We start from the raw sequence: 22,739 nt of genomic DNA, 5'->3' as shown, positions 1-22,739 counted from the left end.
ATGAGATCATATAACTCACTGACACCGGAGGAATGCTTTGTGTGTATCAAACGTCACAACGTAACTGGGTGACTATAAAGATGCTCTACAGGTATCTGTGAAGGTGTTCGTTGAGTTAGTATGGATCAAGACTGGGATTTGTCACTCCGTATGACGGAGAGGTATCTCGGGGCCCACTCGGTAATACAACATCACACACAAGCCTTGCAAGCAATGTGACTTAGTGTAAGTTGTAGGATCTTGTATTACGGAACGAGTAAAGAGACCTGTCGGTAAACGAGATTGAAATAGGTATGCGGATACTGACGATCGAATCTCAGGAAAGTAACATACCGAAGGACAAAGGGAATGAGATACGGGATTATATGAATCCTTGGCACTGAGGTTCAAACGATAAGATCTTCGTAGAATATGTAGGATCCAATATGGGCATCCAGGTCCCGCTATTGGATATTGACCGAGGAGTCTCTCGGGTCATGTCTACATAGTTCTCGAACCCGCAGGGTCTGCACACTTAAGGTTCGACGATGTTTTATGCGTATTTGGGTTATATGGTTGGTTACCGAATGTTGTTCGGAGTCCCGGATGGGATCACGGACGACAGGAGGGTTTCCGGAATGGTCCGGAGACGAAGATTGATATATAGGATGACCTCATTTGGTTACCGGAAAGTTTTCGGGCATTACCGGAAAAGTTTCGGGCTCATCGGTAGTGTATCGGGAGTGCCGGGAGGGGTGACGGGGACCATCGAGAGGGGTGTCACGCCCCAAGGGGTCTCATGGGCTATGGGAAGAGATAAACCAGCCCCTAGTGGGCTGTAATAAGTTCCCACTAAGGCCCATAAGGTTTGAGAAGGGAAAGACACAAGGTGGAAAGAGTTTCCAAGTGGGAAGGTGGAATCCTACTCCAAGTAGGATTGGAGTAGGACTCCTCCACCTCAAATTTCGGCAAAACCTTGAGGGTTTGAGGCTGCCTCCTCCCCTCCCTCCCTCCTATATATACTGAGGTATTAGGGCTGATTTGAGACAACTTTTGCCACGGCAGCCTGACCACATACCTCCACGGTTTTACCTCTAGATCGCGTATCTGCGGAGCTCGGGCGGAGCCCTGCTGAGATTAGATCACCACCAACCTCCGGAGCGCCGTCACGCTGCCGGAGAACTCATCTACCTCTCCGTCTCTCTTGCTGGATCAAGAAGGCCGAGATCATCGTCGAGCTGTACGTGTGCTGAACGCGGAGGTGCCGTCCGTTCGGCACTAGATCGTGGGACGGTTCGTGGGACGGTTCGCGTGGCGGATCGAGGGACGTGAGGACGTTCCACTACATCAACCGCGTTCACTAACGCTTCTGCTGTGCGATCTACAAGGGTACGTAGATCGGAAATCCCCTCTCGTAGATGGACATCACCATGATAGGTCTTCGTGCGCGTAGGAAATTTTTTTGTTTCCCATGCGACGTTCCCAACACGATCATCGCGTGAGACAGACTAGTCATCAATGGTGAGCATCTCCATGTTGATCATATCATCCATACGACTCATGTTCGACCTTTTGGTCTCTCGTATTCCGAGGCCATGTATGTACATGCTAGGCTCGTCGAGTCAACCTAAGTGTTTTGCATGTGTAAATCTGGCTTACACCCGTTGTATTCGAACGTTAGAATCTATCACACCCGATCATCACGTGGTGCTTCGAGACAATGATCCTTCACAACGGCGCATGCTTAGGGGGAATACTTATCTCGAAATTTGATGAGGGCTCATCTTATCTTTGTTACTGTTGTTCTAAGCAATAAGATGAAAAACATGATAAACAACACATGCAAATCATATAGTGACATGATATGGGCAATATAATCTTGCTCCTTGGATCTCCATCTTTGGGGCACGACATGATCATCATTGTCACCGGCATGACACCATGATCTCCATCATTGTGTCTTCGTGAAGTCGTCTCGCCAACTATTACTTCTACTACTATGGCTAACGGTTAGCAATAAAGTAAAGTAATCACATGGCGTTGCATCTCATACAATAAATTAAGACAACTCCTATGGCTCCTGCCGGTTGACATACTCATCGACATGCAAGTCGTGAATGCTATTACAAGAACATGATCAATCTCATACATCACATATATATCATCACATCCTTTTGGCCATATCACATCACATAGCATACCCTGCAAAAGCAAGTTAGACGTCCTCTAATTGTTGTTGCAAGTTTTACATGGCTGATTTGGGTTTCTAGCAAGAACACTTCTTACCTATGTGACAACCACAACGTTGATATGCCAATGCTATTTACCCTTCATATGGACCCTTTTCATCGTATCCAGTTCGACTAAAGTGGGATAGACACACACCCGCTAGCCACCTTATGCAACAAGTGCATGTCAGGCGGTGGAGCCAGTCTCACGTAAGCGTACGTTTAAAGTCGGTCCGGGCCGCTTCATCCCACAATACCGCCAAAAAAAGATTGGACTAGTAACAGCAAGAAATTGACAAAATCATCGCCCACAACTTTTGTGTTCTACTTGTGCATAGAATCTATGCATAGACCTAGTTTCCACTTTTGGGGATCGTAGTAATAATTCAAAAAATTTCCTACGTCACACCAAGATCATCTAGGAGATGCTAGCACCGAGCAATGGTAGAGCATCTTCATACCTTTGAATATCTCTCAGCGGAAGCGTTACTATGAACGCGGTTGGTGGAGTCATACTCGTAGCGATTCAGACTGTGGAAGATTCCGATCTAAGCGCCGAACAACGGCGCCTCCGCGTTCAACACACGTACAGCCCGGTGACGTCTCCTTCACCTCGATCCAGCAAGGAGAGAGGAGAATTTGAGGGAGAGCTCCGGTAGACCGACGGTGGAGCTGCGTGGTACTCCGACAGGGCTTCGCCAAGCGCTACGGAGGAGGAGGAGGAGGAAGAGCAGGGCTGCGCCAAGGGAGGAAGAAAACTTGTGTGTTGCAGCCCCAAAACCCTTGGGTATATATAGGAGGAGGGGGCGGGCTAGCCGGCCACCCTAGGAAACCCTAGGAGGGGCGGCGCACCCTAGATGGGAGGGGCGGCGGCTAGGGTGGAGGTGGGTTGCCTCCCAAGTTGGGAGGTGGGCCACCTTTTGCCCCAGGGTTCCCAGTCCAATTGGCCATCGGGCCTTGGCCGGCCAAACCAGCCCACCTAGGTGGCTGGTTCCCACCTTGGCTCAGCCCGTGTGGCCCTCCGGGGCTGGTGTCCCCTCCCGATGGACCCCCGGAACCCTTCCGGTGGTCCCGGTACAATACCGGTGATCCTCGAAACATTTCCGGTGATCAAATCTCCACTTCCTATATATATGAATCTTTACCTACGGACCATTCCGGAGCTCCTCATGGCGTCCGGGATCTCATACGGGACTCCGAGCAACTTTCAGTAACCACATACTATTCCCATTACAACTCTAGCGTCATCGAACCTTAAGTGTGTAGACCCTACGGGTTCGGAAACCATGCTCGAGACGCCTCTCCAGTCAATAACCAACAACGAGATATGGATACGCATGTTGGCTCCCCCATGTTCCACGATGATCTCATCGGACGAACCACGATGTCGGGGATTCAATCAATCCCGCATGCAATTCCCTTTGTCTATCGGTATATAACTTGCCCGTGATTCGACCGTCGGTATCCCCATACCTTGTTCAATCTCGTTACCAACAAGTCTCTTTACTCGTTCCATAACACATGGTCCCATGACTAACTCTTTAGTCACATTGAGCTCAAGATGATGATGTATTACCGAGTGGCCCTAGAGATACCTCTCCGTCATACGGAGTGAAACATCCGAGTCACGATTCGTGCCAACTCAAGAGACACTTTCGGAGATACATGTTGTGACGTTTGATACACCCAAAGCATTCCTACGGTGTCCGGGAGTTGCACAATCTCATGGTATAATGAAATGATACTTGACATTAGAAAAGCTTTAGCAGACGAACTACACGATCTTGTGCTATGCTTAGGATTGGATCTTGTCCATCACATTATTCTCCTAATGATGTGAACCCGTTATCAATGACATCCAATGTCCATGATCAGAAAACCATGACCATCTATTGATCAACGAGCTAGCCAACTAGAGGCTCACTAGGGACATGTTGTGGTCGATGTATTCACACATGTATTACCGTTTCTGGTTAATACAATTATAGCATGAATGATAGACAATTATCATGAACAAGGAAATATAATAATAACCTTCATTATTGTCTCTAGTGCATATTTCTAACAATGCATAGGCACGAACGCGAAGCGGACACGCGCGCACCCTCTCGGTGTCCGCCGCAACTACCCACAGTCAAAATAATTAATGAAGGGTCGCCCTCCGCGGGCCCAAGAGTCACTGATCGCGGTCAGGATTTTTTAATCCAAGCACGCGGTGAGGTTTGGCCGCGTCTGCTTCCAGACCCCCGTCCCCCTCTCGCCACCTCTCTGCTCCTTCGTCTGTGACCAAACCCTAGCCATCACCAATGGACGGCTTCTCCGCCCAAGACAAGGGCAAGTCCCATGCCTTCCATCCCCGCGCGCTTCCCCCATCAGCATCTTCCTGCCGGCCTCGCCATCGGATCAGCGTCCTGGTGCACCAAGCACAGTGGCACTGGGAGCACCACATCCCGCTGCCATACCTACATGTGACCCTCCTGCATGACCGACATTTGGATCCGGAGAGGATCCCGGTGTCGGCCGTGTCACGGTCGGCGCGAGCGCACGCGTAGGAGGTGAGTCGCCGACAGCGGCAACTGACACCGGAGCAGCGGCTCAACCATATCTACGCGGCCGACTCTCCTGTCTGGGAGGTATGGTTTGTGCTCGAGCGCGAGGAGCAGTGCCGGCGCGGCATGCACGACATGCAGCCAGGCCCTCCGCCGCCCCTCCCGTCGTTCATGACAAGGACCAGTAGGCGGAGGCTGCCTACCAGGCGGCGCTGGCAGCCGCACACCGCGAGAGCAACGAGGAAGAGCGGCGCAAGGCCGAGTAGGAGGACGCGGAATACGAGGCGTAGCTCGCAGAGGCCATCGCGTGGTCTGCCGCCGGCGACTGCGTCGTGCCCCTCTCGTCGTCCTTCGTGGCCGCTTTAATGTTAATTAATGTTTGTTTTTATTTTCGGAAATATTAGCACATATTTTTTCTAGCGTCGGCAAAATGGGTCGGGCTAGCGTTGGACGCATGCGCCGACCCAAACGCGGAAGCGGAGTTGGTGTCCGTCGGACCGATTCAAACGAACAAAAAACGGACAAAAGCGTCGTCCGTTTGGGTCGAGAGACGAACTCAAGATCAAATTTTAGAGGGTGCAAAGAGGTGTTAGATGAGAAAAAATATATTTGCTAAGTGGAAGCAAATCACTATTTAGCTTGACATATTACAAATACACACAAAATTGAGTGGGGACTACAGCCCCATGTATGCTGGATTCGCTTATGTTTGGGTTGCACGGGGTGATACATATATGCATGGAGCTCTAGAGGCACACTTGCTTCAGAACACCTCCAAAAATCTGTCCAAACGCTCTTGTCCTTGGTATAAAAGCAAAGAAACTACAAGTTTTCTGCTACGTAAAATCAAAAGTACTGCCACGCCTTCCTAGATTTAATCAGTGCATCTACAATGATAACATATGGATACATATGTCCCAAGATAAAAAGTAGCTTGAGGCATCTATATTGACTTTTTCTTTTCAATGCAAGCTACCATCAAGGTGCCTCATCAAAGAATAAAAATAAAGACTCTAAGGGGGTGTTTGTTTACAGGGAATTTTAGTGAAGGGACTAAAAAAAGTCCCTTTTAGTTCCATCTAAGGGCATGTTTGTTTAAAAAGTCCTAGGGCTGTTTTAGTCTTAACTAAAAAGTCCCTAGTCCCTACCTGTTTGGTTCGAGGGACTAAACATGGACCAGAGGTTATTAAATGACATGCTAAAAGACCATGTTACCCCTACTAATGGACTAGAGGTTATTAAATGATATGCTAAAAGCAGGGGCACTGTTGGAAAAAGTCTAAAAAAGTTTCAAAAAAGACTCTCCCTTAGGGATTTCTTTCTTTAGTCTCAAATGCCCATTTTTAGTCCCTAAAAGTCCTTCATGTTTGGTTTAGATGGGACTAAAAGGGACCTTTTTTAGTCCCTACACCAAAAAATCCTTGTAAACAAACACCCCCTAAACCAAACATGACACACTTTTAGGGACTAAAAGTGGGCATCTGGGACTAAAGAAAGAAGTCCCTAAGGGAAAGTATATTTTGGGACTTTTTGGGACTTTTTCCAACACTGCCCCTACTTTTAGCATGTCATTTAATAACCTCTAGTCCGTTAGTAGAGGTAACATGGTCTTTTAGCATGTCAGTTAGTACCCTCTAGTCTATGTTTAGGTGGTGTTTGTTTACAGAGACTTTTTGATGTAGGGGCTAAAAAAATCCCTTTTAGTCCCATCTAAATCAAATAGGAGGAACTTTTAGGGACTAAGAGTGGGCATTTCAGACTAAAGGAAGAAGTCCCTATGGAAGGGTCTTTTTATATTTTTTGAAACTTTTTTCAACAGTGCCCCTATTTTTAGCATGTCATTTAATAACCTCTAGTACATTACTAGCGGTAACATGGTATTTTATCATGTTATTTAATAACCTCTAGTCCATGTTTAGTTTCTGGAAACAAACATGTAGGGACTAGGGACTTTTTAGTTGGGACTAAAAAAAGTCTTAGGACTTTTTAACCAAACAGGAAGTTAGTCTGTGGAATCAAATAGATATGGACTAGGGACTTTTCAGTTGGGACTAAAAAAGTCTTAGGACTTTTTAAACAAACATGGCCTAATATACATGCAACTCTACTTTTCATTTTAACTTTTTCAGCTTTTTACACCATACCATACTTTTCCTCTTCAAGCACCCGCCTTTTGCATAGGATCCCGTTTCCTTATCTGAATTTATTTTTTCTATCATCCAGTCCTACATCGCACACGGGACATCACCCTAAGAGCATGGTTAATAGTATAACCAACTGCTGGCTATAAGTCATCTTATAGCCCATCTTATAGCTAGCTTGTACAATAGTTAGCTATAAAAGAGTACTACTTTTATCGTATATGGCCTACCTTTCATTCTCACAAAGCACCTAGGAGCACGTGCTAGAGCTGACTCTTCACGAAGAGCCCGCTTCCCTTCTCTCTCCTCTTCTCTCTCATCCAACTAAGCAAAAATATGATATTTTAATCCTCACAGCCTGCTGACTGTACCTTATTGTACTTGCTCTAAGGGCATGGTTAATAATACAGTCAACAATCGGTTATAAAAAGTTGCCATGTCATATAGAACCAACTTAATAGCCGGCATATACAATAGTAAGTTTAGATGTGTACTATTTTAGTAGTAGTTGGTCCATCATACAATCTCACAAAGTGTCTTGGGTCTCGTGCTGCAGTTGACTATTCACCAAGAACGCGCTTCTCGTCTCTCTCCTCCTTTCTTTTATCCAACTAAGTAAGGATATAATATTCTAATCCTTATAATCTACTTATGTCACCTTATTGTACTTCAAGGCTATGCATGGTACATGTCCTCGTAAACTAGGGATGAGAAGCAATCCAAGTAACCGAAGTTTGTAGCAGTATTCAGACAGCAGGGCAGTCACATCGTTTGCTGCTAGACAACGTAAAATCGATCTTGGAGACAGTTTGCTATTTGGCAATGTGGAATCGAGCTCGAAGACAAACTTCTATGAACACGCGTCAAGGAGAAGAGGCTCGGTTGTATGTGGAGCTGGCCAAGAAAAAAAAAGGAAAAAAGGGAGAGACATCATGTACTAGTATTTGAGTCGTCGCATGATCTAGTATTGCCTCCTCACAAAAAAAGCAGAGATCAAGTTCCCACGCGATGGACTGGCCGCCGGCCCGACCGTGAGTATCGCCACGCCGCACTTCCCGCTGGCCTTCCGCCAAGTCTCGCGTCGGCTTGGTCGTTCGCGTCGTCGCGCGGCTCAGCTCGCACCACGCCTTCTCGTGTCGCTCCGACTCCACGCCCACGCGGCCGCCTCGTCCCGCTCCAGCCGTATGCTAGTGGTGCGGCCGCCTCGCCCCGCTCCAGTCCAGTGTCCTGCCTTATCCGCGGCAGGCTCCGGCCCCCACCACGCGCTGGCTAGCTCCCGCGCGCCTCGCCTTTGCCTAGCCCCGCCTTGCTCGCCAATGCCGCCATGGCTTCGCCTCTCCCGCCCGCAGCACGCCTCGCCCGCGCTGGCTACCCCCCTCCCCCTCCGCGCTAGCTGCCTGCTGGCTGTCCAAGCAAGAAAAGGTCCGGCTAAAAAAGGGCAGCCAACCACGAGGAAGCAATTAGTACTACTAGGTAAAGGATACATTCAATATATATAAATTGCTGCCAAATTGTCATGAGTGTTGAAGAATTAGGCACAATTTCCATGATTAATTTCAGAGTATAAAGCATGACGATACCAGCTACTAACATGTGAAACTCTAACATACTAGATACAAGACACAACATGAATAGCAACAAGATCGTATAGCAAAACATGTACGCATCTAACATGTTCATCGTGCTAACGGAAACACGACGCACGTACCGAACGTTTGTAGAGAAAGAAGATGTGTTCGGTGCAGCTACGTTGTTGACGATAACGTTGGCGATGACGGGACAAAGTAGACGACGCTTGAGGCGGCGGTACGCAGCACGCCCGACTTGCTTGGTAGACGACCCATTGTGGAAGCAGCGAGAAGTCGCGCAGAGCGCTTTCCAAAAATCTAGTTCGCCCTCTCCCGTACAGGATCGCAAAGGCGACTGGTTCCGAAGACCTGCTCTCCCGTTCGCCGTTGGATGCCGGCGCTTGGGGTGAGGTAGACTACGATGACGGCGCAAGTTGTGAGACGAGGCAAAACCCTAGATGTTTTTCGGTGTGTCTTTGGCCGACCCTGATAAATTGTATATATAGAAGGACCAAGGTCGGTCCCGTGTCGTGACCACGTCTCAAACCGACTTGGTTTCCAAGTCGGATACTTACCGGACAAGAAGTTAACTTGTCTGCCAAGACATAAAAAAGAAATGGCAAAAGGTAGCCGCGCCCCCCAAGGCATCAGACCGGAATTTGGCGGACCATTCACACGCATGTCGCACGTACGCGTCGTCCTGCCCTGACTGGCCCGGCCTAGCTAGGTGAGCGACCATGCGTGTGTGGTTCTCTCCTTTCTCTTCTCAACACACACTTAGAATGGTGGGGAGAACTCACTATATAAAGAGGTCCAACACATCTTCCATTAGCGGTATGAGACTAAACTTTAGCACCACCACACCACCACTTGCCATTTTATTCATGGGCTCAATTTGAAATTTCAGAATTTATAGATGGGCCAAGCCCATTTAATTCTAACAATGAGATTAATCTACCGATGGTAAACGGTTGCGATAAATTTTGATCAAAACTAAGCATGCATACATCAGCTATGTTTTTCGTGAGCCAGTCGTGTCCGTCATCACATGAAATTATCATCAGGTGATATTTGTCCTAACAAAAAATTTCACGCGAATTCATTTTATCAAGTTTTTTATTTTTTGCGGGTGCTATCAAGATTTCTTTTTTACTTTTAAATTGTACAAATTTACGTGCAGGTTAATTTGTACACGGAGGCCTCATCAGGGTTTGAATGTGTTGGGCAATCTGATGAACGTGTACGCCTTTTTTATGGTTTTGTGTACGTCAACACGTCACATCCAACTCATCGACCGCACCGGTTTATAAATAACGCGGCCAACTCATTGTCCACGCCGGCTTTCAAATGACGCGGTCACCTCGCCGTCTGCGTCGGCTTATAAAAGACGTGGCCAACTCGCCGTCCACACCGACTTACAAATGAAGCGGTCGACTTGTCGTCTGCACCGGCTTACAACGCCGCGGCCGATTCGCTGTCCTCGCTGGTTTTCAATGCCGCGGCTGACTCCTACGTCTACATCAAAACGTCGGGGCCTCATACATCCGTACGTGCCACCCAATGAATGCGCTCAAGCCGCTTCCTGGTCTACATCAACACGCTGGTGTTTTTGTATGATCGAAAGTATGTCTAGAGGGGGGTGATTAAACTACTTGACAAGATAAAAAATTAGCCTTTTCCCAATTTTAGTTGAGGTGGAGCTTTGGTAGTTAAGACAAGTCAAGTACACCCTACACATGCACTTCTAAGAGTGTAGCAGCGGAAAGTAAAACATGCAAATGTAAAATAAAGGAGTAAGGTAGGAAGATCAAATGCATGAGGTTGACACAACGATTTTTGGCATGATTCCGATAGGTGGCGCTATCGTATGTCCATGTTAGTGGAGACTTCAACCCACACAGGATAACGACTATGAGAGTCTGATACGTTCCAAACATATTTATAATTTCGGTTTGTTCCATGCTCTTTTGGGTGACATTGTTATATGTTTTGCTACACTTTCATACCTTTTTACACATATTTGGACTAACCTACTAACTTAGTGCACCCAGTGCCAGTTTCTGTCTGCTGATGTCTTTTAATTGCAGGGACTTTACCCCAATTTTCAGAGCCCCAAAAATCCTGAGAAAAATATATAAAAATCAGCATGACAGAAGCTTCACAAAGCACCAAGGTAGGCTAGAGGGGAGCCAGACCTCACCCAGGCAGCCACCTGGCGCATGCCCCTCCTGGCCGCGTCACCAGGTCGCCTGGGCGGCTGGTCGACCCCCTGTCGCTCTCCTTTGGCCTATATTTACCCCTCGGATGAAAACCCTAAAGAGATATCAAGAATCGCTAAATTCTCCACCGTACCGCCGCCGTAGCGCTTCCGAGATCGGGAGCGCTAGAAGACCTCTTCCTGGCACCCTGTCGGAGGGAGGATTGACCTCCGGGAGCTTCTCCACCATCATGGACGCTTCCCGGACGTGCTGTGAGTAGTCCTCCTTGGACCATGAATCCATGACCAGTAGCTATGTGATGTCTTCTCTCCAATCTTGTGCTTCAATGCTTAGCTCTTATGAGTTTCCCTACATGATCAAGGCATCTATGTAATTTACCTGCTGTTGCTATGCTGAGTTTGCTGGGATCCGATGGATTATGAGATTATGTTCAGATTGTGATGAGTTATATATTTGGTTCTCCTTTTATATTATGGTCTTGAGTAATTCATGCATGTTCTCCGTTACTTTTTATTGCTTTGGCCAAGTAGAAGATTGTAACTCCAAGAGGGAGCGTTATGCATGATTGTGGGTTCATGCCCCCTGATGTCTAGCTTGAGTGACCGAAACATGAGATTAGGGGATGTGTTGTTGCCACCAGGGAGAAAATAACGGTGCTTGTGACCACGGTTGCAAGGATTGTTTACCTCACGCAAAGTTCGTTAATGCAGTTGTCCGTTGCTTTGAGTTTACACTTTGGGTGGGGTTCGCAACTTAATACCAGCGAGATGTTCTGGATAGATATCTCAAGGTGGATGATTAGAGAGTAGATGCTAATGGATAAACGGTCTACTTGTCTTGGCGTACTGCCCATTACTTTTGAGCCTCTAACTTTTTAGTAGCATGATTAGCATTGCGTTGCGTTTACAATTCTGTCAATTGCCCGGCTGTAATTTGTTTACCCAGCATAGTTGTTTATCGTCTTTTTGGAGAGAGACATCACTAGTGAACATCATGGGACTCTGGTCCATATTACCACCATTGTTTACACGTCCACCATTTACTGTTTTGTTTCCTTTTCCGTTGCAATCACTATCGCTATTCCCGCTTGTGTTTTGATCCTTTGCAAACTACAAGGCCGGAGATATTGACAACCTCTCTGAACTCGTTGGGAGCAAAGTTATTTGTTTTGTGTGCAGGTCCACGTCTTATGCTAGAGCCAGAACATCGGACACCTACTTGTTGATCCTCGGAGTTCTCCTGGTTCGATAAACCTTACAGTCCCCGTGTAAGGGAAATCTGGTGCTGACTACATCTCAACCTTCCACTTGGGGTAACCAACGAGCGGCGAGAAGTATATCCATCAACTCGACATCAAGCAAATTTCTGGCGCCGCTACCGGGGACTCCAGTCTTCAAGATAGGGGAGTTGCACACTATCTTTTACCTTTGCTTTTAGTCTTGTTAGTTTGCTTTCTAGTTTTTGCTTTACAGTCCTATACCATAAACCACAAAAAAATTAGTTGCTTTGTTCTTGCTTGTTGCTGCTGCTATGGGTTCCACTGAGAACACCAAGTTGTGTGACTTCACTAGTCACAACAACAATGATTTTACCTTCAATTCTATTGCTCCAATTGCCACTGTGGGTATTTATAAAAGTAATAGACCTTGTGACTCTGTTAGTTATTATGGAGAATTATGCCCTTGGCATGGTCTCCCCAGGAAGGAACCGGATCTTTGGTTTGAAGTTGCTCCTAAACGTCCCCAAACTTGGGAAGACATCCAAACTTTTATAACAGATAGCAAATCAAATATAGAGGATGACACTACAATTTTACTTAATAGCGATAATATTAATTTTGATAATTGTAGTCTTTCCAAAGTTATCACTTTTTTGCAAAGAATGGCTAAAGACCCCCACACTAGTAAACTCAATATTGCCTTCACCAAGCATATTACCAATGCTCTTATCAAAGCTAGGGAGGAGAAGCTCAAGCTAGAGAATTCTATTCCTAGAAAACTAGAAGATGGTTGGGATACTATGGTCAAGATTGAATTAAATAATTTCTCTTGCTTTGCTTTATGTGATGTTGGAGCTAGTGCCTCCGTTATGCCCAAAAGAATGTATGATATGCTTGATTTGAAACCGTTTGATCAATGTTCTTTTGTTGTTCGTCTTGTTGATTCTTCCATAAAGAAACCTTTAGGGAGGATTGATGATGTTCTTATTCTTGTCAATGATAATTATGTTCCCGTTGATTTTCTTATTATGGACATTGAGTGTGATCCTTCATGTCCAATTATTTTGGGACGTCCTTTTCTCCGCACCGTTGGTGCTATCATTGACATGAAAGAAGGGACCATTAGATTCCAATTTCCCCATAAAAAGGGAATGGAACACTTCCCTCGAAAGAAGATTAAGTTACCTTATGAGTCCGTTACTCGGGCAAGTTATTCTTTTGGAGTTGATAATACTTGATCTTTTTGCATCATGCCTAGCTCAAAGGCATAAAAGAAAGCGCTTGTTGGGAGGCAACCCAATTTCTTTTTACTTTCAGTTTTAGTGGTATTGTTGCTTGTTACTACTGTAGCAACATCATTGTATCTTTATTTTCAAGCTTTGTGCCAAGTTTTAGCCTCCGATTGCAAGAAAGTTCAAAGTTGTGACATGCTGTCCAGAAATAGATCATGTCTTGTTGACAGAAACATTTGCCAAAAATCACCAAATCATCTTTTTGATCTGAATGTTTTTGACAGTATTCTCTATAGAATTGTCTTTCTGGAATCTGTTATGAGTTTTTCGATTTGAGCGGAAGAAGTGCCCCGAAATAATTATTTACTACATGCTATTCTGTTTTTCCCAGATTCTGCCATGTTTTGTGTTTTCATTGTTTTGCAAATCTTAAGCTTGATTTTTCTTTGCAAAAACCTTTTGGTGATCTTGAGAAACGGTAGCTCTTCCTGAAGATCTTTATTTCCAGTAGAGAATAAATTATTTTACTATGGGCACTAACTACTCTAATCAGCTTATGATGAGTTTCGCGTGAAGGGAGTTTTCAAGTATGCGATGGAAGATGATGAAAGAAGATCCAGGAGTGTCAAGCGCTCAAGATTGGGGATGCCCCATGCACCCCAAGAAATATTCAAGGAGACTCAAGCGTCTAAGCTTGCGGATGCCTCCGTGCATCCCCTTGTCCATCAACAATCATCAGTTCGTCCTTCTCCATGCTATATTTTTATCACTTCATATGTTATGTGCTATGCTTGGAGCATCCCACTCTTTTCTTTTAGTTTGTTTTAGTTTTGCTTGTTGTTCATAACAAGTTGGATCCTAGCCTTCTTTGTTTGGGATAGAAACACGCTCCACTCCACCCTAGAACACAACATAGGTTTCCATGCTTATCTTTTTGTGTGTTCTTTATCTCTTTCATAGTTGCTATCATGCTTAGCTCTTAGTTTTCATGCTTTATCTTTTTAAGAGCTTTTATTTAGGTTGCTTTTGGAACTCTATTGAGTTATCATGCTTATCTTATTTAGAGAGTTGGCTTGTTGCACTGAGTTGTGTGTCTTGCATGAGTACGTAATTGAGGTTGCTATTTAAGTATAGTAGTAACTTGCAATGGTTTTGAGGTATTGATTTGAGTAATGTTTGGACTATTGGTATCAAGAGCTTGAGCCTATTAGTGATAGGTGTCGTATTTTGGGAAATCCGTGTGTATTTTCAAAAACTTAAAAGTTAGTTGAGAACTCTAGCTACTAGATGGATCGCTAGCCTCTGGAGGGGTTGGAATATATAGAGTACCCTCACGTTATCATGGGTCGAGGATGCGCAAGGATAACCAAACCCCCAAACACTCCTCCTCGGGGTACTTGTCTCTTTGTGAATCTCCTGACTAGATAGAGAGTTACCGATAATAAGTGCATGAGTTCTTCGGACTAATGCAAGTATCCGATTGTTGGCACTTCCACCATCCATATTTTTCTAGCCTCTTCGGTACCGTGCATTGCCCTTTCTCATCTTGAGAGTTGGTGCATCCAAACCCTTGGCATGATACGCTCTGTCATCATAAGCCTCATTATATCCTTCCTCAAAACAGCCACCATACCTACCTATTAAGGCATTTCCATAGCCTTTCCGAGATACATTGCCATGCAACATCCACCATCTCATGACTTGATCTTCATGTCATACATGCTTTTGCTTGATCGAGGAGCCGCATGCTAGTTCGGCCTTGCCCTTATTATTGCTACATGACGTGCTAGTTTCATTGCATATCCTGCTACACTGGCAAAGGCATACATTTGCATACATCATGATAGTTTTCATTTCTCTTTATGTTGAGTACTTCTTATAAAGTGTGAAGATCTTATTTTTATTCTTTTAAAACATAGAGTGTTGCCCTTAAGTGAGGAAAAGATCCCAAAGACGACAAATTAAAAGATCCCAAAAGAGGACACATGAAAAGATCCCAAAGAGGAGAAATGAGAGATAAATAGAAAGATCCAAAGAGGCCACAAAAAAATAAAAATAAAAAAGAGAGAGAAGGGGGCAACACTACTATTCCTTTTGAAAGATCCACACTCGTACCCCATTGTTATATTTGTACTCCATAGAGATTATCATTCATGCATAACTATGTGGGGACCCTTACACTATAGAAGTTGGCTTGTATATTCCAATGCTGACCCTCCTCAAATGAGCTCTAGGTCTTCATGAGCAAGCAAGTTGGATGCACCCCCACTAGTTCCATTGGAAAGCTTACCTTAGATCATATGTGCATCCATTGCATGGCAATCCCTACTCCTCACATCATATCTATCATTTGGCTTTCTCTCGCCTATAATTGTCCTCATTGATGTGAGCCTTTCACGCATTTTTTGTCTCCCTTCCCCATCATTATTCTCTTTGCCATCCTAAGTGCCAACATATCTTGCTTGCGCTCATCCATTGCATGAGTGCTCAAAGTCGAAAGGGAGAGGATCATTTTGACTTGTGCGTGACTAGTGGTCTGGGGATGAGTCAAAATAAGATACCGAAGGAGACCAAGTGTGAAGTGTTAGTAGATTGAGTTCTCAATTCAAATATATAATATTTTTATGCTCTAAACCCATATCCCACTTATTTTACACAAACACCATTGGGAGACATTCAAGCCACGGACAACGAGAGCTCTTGCACCTTTATGTTCTTACTTTGCTAATTTCAATACTAGAAAAGACTCTTGCTTGTTACTGTCTTGACTTGAATTGCACATCTTACTTGCTTTACTTTGGAGTTCTTTTATGTGTGTTAGCATGTCACCATAGAAATTATTTGTGTTATCATTTATCTACTCGAGGACGAGCAGGAATTAAGCTTGGGGATGTTGATACGTCTCAAACGTATCTATAATTTATGTTTATTCCATGCTCTTTTGGGTGACATTGTTATGTGTTTTTCTACACTTTTATACCTTTTTACACATTTTGGACTAACCTACTAACTCAGTGCACCCAGTGTTAGTTTCTGTCTGCTGATGTCTTTTAATTGCACAGACTTTACCCCAATTTTCAAAGCCCCAAAAATCCCGAGAAAAATATATAAAAATCAGCGTGATGGAAGCTTCACGAAGCACCAAGGTGGGCCAGAGGGGAGCCAGGCCTCACCCAGGCGGCCATCTGGCTCAGGCCCCCACCTGGCCGCGCCACTGATACGTCTCCTTCATATCTATAATTTTTGATTGTTTCATGCAAATATTCTAGAACTTTCATATACTTTTGGCAACTTTTTATACTATTTTTTGGGACTAACATATTGATCTAGTGCCCAGTGCCAGTTCTTGTTTGTTGCATGTTTTTTGTTTCGCATATTATCCTTACCAAACAAAGTCCAAACACAATAAAAAACCTACGCGGATTTTTTTGGAATATTTATGATTTTTGGGAAGAAGAATCTACGCGAAACGATGCCCGAGGAGGTCACAAGCCCAGGAGGCGCCCCCCTAGGCCGCGGCTGGCAGTCTTGTGACCAATCCCTAAGGAGGTTGGGGGCCTTCTTTCGATGCAAGAAAGATAATATCCGGGAGAAAATCGTGTTAAAATTTCAGCCCAATCGGAGTTACGGATCTCCGGAAATTTAAGAAACAGTGAAAGGTAAAATCTGGGAGCGTAGAAACAGAAGGACACAAAGAGAGAGATCCAATCTCGGAGAGGCTCTCGCCCCTCCGCCTCCATGGAGACCATGGACCAGAGGGGAAACCCTTCTACCATCTAGAGAGGAGGTCAAGGAAGAAGAAGAAGAAGGGGGGCTCTCTCCCCCTCTCTCCCAGCGGCGCCGGAACGCCGCCCGGGACATCATCGTGTGACGACGATCTACACCAACACCTCTGTCATCTTCACCAACACCTCCATCACCTTCCCCCATATTCAGTGGCCCACTCTCCCGCATCCCGTTGTACCCTCTACGTGAACATGGTGGTTTATGCTTCATATTATTATCCAATGATGTGTTGCCATCCTTTGGTGTCTGAGTAGATTTTCGTTGTCCTATTGGTGATTGATGAATTGCTATGATTGGTTTAATTTGCTTGTGGTTATGTTGCTGTCCTTTGGTGCCCATCATATGAACGTGCACGTGGATCACACCATAGGGTTAGTAGTATGTTGATAGGACTATGTATTGGAGGGCAAGGGTGACAGAAGCTTCAGCCTAGCATAGATATTGATGTATACGGGATTGAAGGGGGGCCAATATATCTTATTGCTATGGTTGGGTTTTACCTTAATGAACGTTAGTAGTTGCGGATGCTTGCTAATAGTTCCACTCATAAGTGCATAAAATGCCAAGTAAGGGATGACATGTTAGCAGTGGCCTCTCCCACATAAAACTTGCTATCGGTCTAGTAACGTAGTCAATTGCTTAGGGACAACTCTGCAACTCCTACCACAATTTTCCACACTCGTTAAACTAACGTAATTCTAACCAGCCCCTAGTTTTTATTTATGTGTTCTTTCTTTTCTTGCTAACCTATCCTATCACTCCTACAAAGTACTTCTAGTTTCATACTTGTTCTAGGTAAAGCGAACGTAAAGTGTGCGTAGAGTTGTATCGGTGGCTGATAGAACTTGAGGGAATATTTGTCCTACCTTTAGCTCCTCGTTGGGTTTGACACTCTGACTTATCGAGAAAGGCTACAATGGATCCCCTATACTTGTGGGTTATCAAGACCTTTTATGGCCCCGTTGCCGGGGAGCAATAGCGTGAATATTGTCGTGTGTGCTTGTTTGCTTTATCACTAAGTAGATTTATTTGCTGTTCTAAGTTGTTCTCTATCTTTAGTTATGGTTATGGAGCACGAAATACCAAAAAAATAGGCGTACTTCCTTCTCATGGAGATGGGGAACCTCCTAAAACCCTCGATGCTCGTTATGTGGAAAATATTATGCACTTCTTTAATAATCCTGAGAAAACCCCATTAAATTATATAATGGGATACACGTTGGATCAACGTGAATACTTTCGGGATTATCGCTTGACTCAAAAAGGGAAACTATTATGGGATCAAATTCATATGTTGAAATGGTATGCTTGGGAGCTATGCTCGAGATACGATATTACTTGTTGCTCTAGGATGAAGGCTAAACACCTTCCCTTTTCTTGTAAATTTAATGCTAATGCAACCTTGGCTTCTTATGCTAATGGTATATACGATTACTATGATGTGGAACAAATAGAAGAGTTTGTTGCTTTTATGGGTGCTTATGAAATTGAAGCTGTGTTTAAAAGGTGTGATGATAATGATGATGCTGCTTACCGATCTGAAAATTTGGTTATGCTTCGTTATTGTTATACTAATTATGAATATAATGCCCATATTGATCGATTTCTGGAGAAATTCTACGCTGCCCAAGAAGAGACTAATATTTTACAGGAAACTATGGAAGAAGAAAATGCTGAAACTGTGAGCTTAGTAGATGAAAAAGATGACGAGGAGAGCAAATAACAAAAGGAGGAAGAGCGGACTACCTACCCGTGCCCACCTTCTAATGAGAGTAACTCTTCAACTCATACATTGTTTAATTCCCCTTCGTTCTTACCGAAGGATGAATGCTATGTTGATTGCTATGATCCCTTGGATTCGTTTGAAATATCCCTTTTTGATGAACTTGATGCTTGCTATGCTTGTGGCCATGATGCCAATATGAATGATGCTTATGAAGGTGAACTTGCTATAGTTCCTTATGTTAAACATGAAATTGTTGCTATCGCACCCACTTATGATAATCCTATCATCTTTTTGAACTCTCCCAACTACACTATATCAGTGAAGTTTGCTCTTATTAGGGATTACATAGATGGGTTGACTTCTACTATTACACATGATGATTTTGATGAATATAATATGCATGTGCTTGCTGCTCCTACTTGCAATTATTATGAGAGAGGAACTACATCTCCACCTCTCTATGTTTCCAATACGATAAAACTGCAAGAAACTGTTTATGCTATGTATTGGCCTTTACTTGATGTGCATGAATTGTTCTTTTATGACATGCCAATGCATAGGAAGAGAGTTAGACTTCGTCATTGCATGATATATGTTACCTTGTGCTCACTACTAAATTAAAAATCATTGTTAATTAAAATTGGCTTTGATATACCTTGGGATCCGGGTGGATCCATTACTTGAGCACTTTATGCCCAGCTTAATGGCTTTAAAGAAAGCGCTGCCTGGGAGACAACCTGGAAGTTTTAGAGAGTCATTTATTTCTGTTGAGTGCTTTTATATAGTTTTAAAACAAAAAAAATAGAGGGGAACTTAAATTTTTTTCAAAAAGAGAAGCAATTGAAAGGTGATGCATTGTGGAAGTGAGGGTCGACCTTGAACACTTGTGTTCATGCTCATGGAAACAATGTAGAATTTTTCATGGAAGTTTCTCGCAAAAATAATTATCCCCTTGTACAATTCCATTATATTATAAAAATAATGTGCCAAGTAAAGCCTTTATGATTAGTTTGGGTGATAGTTGTTTGATCATGCTGAAAAAGACAAAAACTTCGTGCTCACGAAATTATTTTTAATTGCTATCTAGAAAGAGCTTTTGAGTTGATTATTTTTTATGCTGATTGATATGAAAATTTCCCTAATTTTCATATTTTTCAGAATTTTTGGAGTATCAGAAGTATGGTATACGTTCAGATTACTACAGACTGTTCTGTTTTTGACAGATTCTGTTTTCTATGCATTGTTCTCTTATTTTGATGAATCTATGGGTAGTATCGGGGGTATGAACCATACGGTGAAGTTGGATTACAATAGATATAATGCTAATATGAATTTGGAATGAGTTCACAACAGTGCTTAAAGTGGTGATTTACTTTATTATACTAACGGATCTCACGAAGGTTTTGTTGAATTTTGTGTGATTGAAGTTTTCAAGTTTTGGGTGAGACCACGATGGATGAAGGAATAAGGAGAGGCAAGAGCCTAAGCTTGGGGATGCCCGAGGCACCCCAAGGTAATATTCAAGGAAGACTGAAGCGTCTAAGCTTGGGGATGCCCCGGAAGGCATCCCCTCTTTCGTCTACAATCTATCGGTAATTTTACTCGGAGCTATATTTTTATTCGTCACATGATATGTGCAAATGCTTGGAGCGTCTTTTGTGTTTATTTTTCCTTTTTTCTTTTATGCACCATGATGGTATGAGATAGTCCTTGGTGGCTTTGTAGAATTCTCTTTTGCTTCACTTATATTTGTTAGAGCGGGGCATATCTTTTGTAGAAAGAATTAAACTCTCAGGCTTCACTTATACCTATTTAGAGAGTTAACAAGAGCTGGTCATTCACATGGTTAGTCATAAAATCCTACATAAAACTTGTAGATCACTGAATATGATATGTTTGATTCCTTGCAATAGTTTTGCGACATGAAGATGTGATATTAGATTCATGTTAGGGAGTAATTGTGTATTCGTAGAAATACTTGTGTTAAGGTTTGTGATTCCCGTAGCATGCACGTATGGTGAACCGTTATGTGACGAAGTCGGAGCATGATTTATTTATTGATTGTCATCCTTTGTGTGGAGGTCGGGATCGCGCGATGGTTAACTCCTACCAACCCTTCCCCTAGGAGCATGCGTGTAGTACCTTGTTTCGATGACTAATAGACTTTTGCAATAAGTATGTGAGTTCTTTATGACTAATGTTGAGTCCATGGATTATACGCACTCTCACCCTTCCACCATTGCTAGCCCCTCTAGTACCACGCAACTTTCGCCGGTGCATTACACCCACCATATACCCTTCCTCAAAACAGCCGCCATACCTACCTATTATGGCATTTCCATAGCCATTCCGAGATATATTGCCATGCAACTTCCATCGTTCTGTTTATTATGACACGCACCATCATTGTCATATTGCTTTGCATGATCGTAAGATAGCTAGCATGATGTTTTCATGGCTTGTCCATTTTTTTGATGTCATTGCTACGCTGGATCATTGTAGTTCCCGGTAAACCGCCGGAGGCATTCATATAGAGTCATATTTTGTTCTGAATATCGAGTTGTAAGTAAATAAAAGTGTGATGATCATCATTATTAGAGCATTGTCCCATGTGAGGAAGTAATAAAAGAGGCCAATGAAGCCCAAATTAAAAAAAAGAGGCCAAAGAAGCCCACCAAAAAAAGAGAAAAAAATATAATAAAAAAATTAAAAAATGAGAGAAAAGAGAGAAGGGACAATGCTACTATCCTTTACCACACTTGTGCTTCAAAGTAGCACCATGATCTTCATGATAGAGAGTCTCCTATGTTGTCACTTTCATATACTAGTGGGAAATTTTCATTATAGAACTTGGCTTGTATATTCCAATGATGGGCTTCCTCAAATTGCCCTAGGTCTTCGTTAGCAAGCGAGTTGGATGCACACCCACTAGTTTTTTTTGAACTCTCATACACTTATAGCTCTTGTGCATCTCTTGCATGGCAATCCCTACTCACTCACATTTATATCTATTGATGGGCATCTCCATAGCCCGTTGATACACCTAGTTGATGTGAGACTATCTCCTCCTTTTTGTATTCTGCACAACCACCATATTCTATTCCACCTATAGTGCTATGTCCATGGCTCACGCTCATGTATTGCGTGGAAGTTGAAAAAGTTTGAGAACACTAAAGTATGAAACAATTGCTTGGCTAAAGCCGGAGTTGTGCATGATTTAAATACGTTGTGTGGGGAAGATGGAGCATAGCCAGACTATATGATTTTGTAGGGATAACTTTCTTTGGCCATGATATTTTGAGAAGACATGATTGCTTTGTTAGTATGCTTGAAATATTATTGTCTTTATGTCAAATGATAGACTATTGCTTCGAATCACTCGTGTTTTAGTATTCATGCCATGATTAGATTATATGATCAAGATTATGCTAGGTAGCATTCCACATCAAAAATTATATTTTTTATCATTTACCTACTCGAGGACGAGCAGGAATTAAGCTTGGGGATGCTGATACGTCTCCGTCATATCTATAATTTTTGATTGTTTCATGCCAATATTCTACAACTTTCATATACTTTTGGCAACTTTTTATACTATTTTTGGGACTAACATATTGATCCAGTGCCCAGTGCCAGTTCCTGTTTGTTGCATGTTTTTTGTTTCGCAGATTATCCTTACCAAACAAAGTGCAAACGCAATAAAACACCTACAGGGATTTGTTTGGAATATTTATGATTTTTGGGAAGAAGAATCTACGCGAAACGATGCCCGAGGAGGTCACAAGCCCAGGAGGTGCGACCCCCCTAGGACGCGGTAGGCAGGCTTGTGACCAGTCCCTAAGGCGGTTGGGGCCCTTCTTTCGCCGCAAGAAAGCTAATATCCGGAAGAAAATCATGTTAAAATTTCAGCACAATCGGAGTTACGGATCTCCGCGAATTTAAGAAACGGTGAAAGGAAAAATCTGGGAGCGCGGAAACAGAAGGACACAGAGAGAGTGATCCAATCTCGGAGCAGCTCTCGCCCCTCCGCCGCCATGGAGACCATGGACCAGAGGGGAAACCCTTCTCCCATCTAGGGAGGAGGTCAAGGAA

Source organism: Hordeum vulgare, chromosome 2H, assembly GCF_904849725.1.
Source record: "Hordeum vulgare subsp. vulgare chromosome 2H, MorexV3_pseudomolecules_assembly, whole genome shotgun sequence".
In the NCBI taxonomy this organism is placed as follows: Eukaryota; Viridiplantae; Streptophyta; class Magnoliopsida; order Poales; family Poaceae; genus Hordeum; species Hordeum vulgare.
The sequence above is the reverse complement of the archived record's forward strand: the minus strand, read 5'-3'. Positions refer to the sequence as shown.